The 558-nt window shown below is 47.0% G+C and overlaps 1 protein-coding gene across 2 annotated transcripts in view; it reads right to left on the bottom strand.

Annotated features, from left to right (window-relative positions):
* The window catches only part of LOC105449873 (helix-loop-helix protein 13-like), a 6708-nt gene that overhangs the window by 1731 nt on the left and 4419 nt on the right, over positions 1–558 (bottom strand). The gene's annotated exons all lie outside the window — the stretch shown is intronic.

Here is a 558-nt window from a genome sequence, read left to right as displayed (position 1 = left end):
TCTATATCTTGTATAACGTTGATGTTGGCGAGTTTGTTGGCTCGGTCTATTACCATGAGCTTTGTCTTGCTCCTGTTAACGGCGAGACCCAATTCTTCACTCTCGGTCACAAGTTTCCGCAGCAGCTCTTCCATTTCATCCATGGATGCGGCGAGCAGCACTGTGTCATCTGCGTATCTCAGGTTGGTTATTTTTCTTCCGCCGACAACGAACCCCCCTTCCCAGCCCTCAATTGTTTTTCGGATGATGTATTCTCCGTAACTGTTGAAGAGCATAGGAGACAGAATACATCCTTGTCGTACTCCTCTTCTTGTCTTGAAGACATTGGAGCACCGGGAGTCGATCTTCACGTAGGCTCCGTTGTCCAGATATAGATTGCGGATAAGACTGATTAGGTGTTCCGGTACTCCCATTTCTTTTAGGACCTTCCACAACTTCTCCCAACTCACACAGTCAAATGCTTTCGCGTAGTCGACGAACATAGCACGACCGGTTGTTGAACTCACGGCTCTTCTCATAATCTNACGTACATTGAGGATTTGTTCCCTTGTACCTTTG

Source organism: Wasmannia auropunctata, unplaced genomic scaffold, assembly GCF_000956235.1.
Source record: "Wasmannia auropunctata unplaced genomic scaffold, wasmannia.A_1.0 LD336071.1, whole genome shotgun sequence".
Taxonomy (NCBI): Eukaryota; Metazoa; Arthropoda; class Insecta; order Hymenoptera; family Formicidae; genus Wasmannia; species Wasmannia auropunctata.
This window is presented reverse-complemented; position numbering and strand designations above follow the sequence as displayed.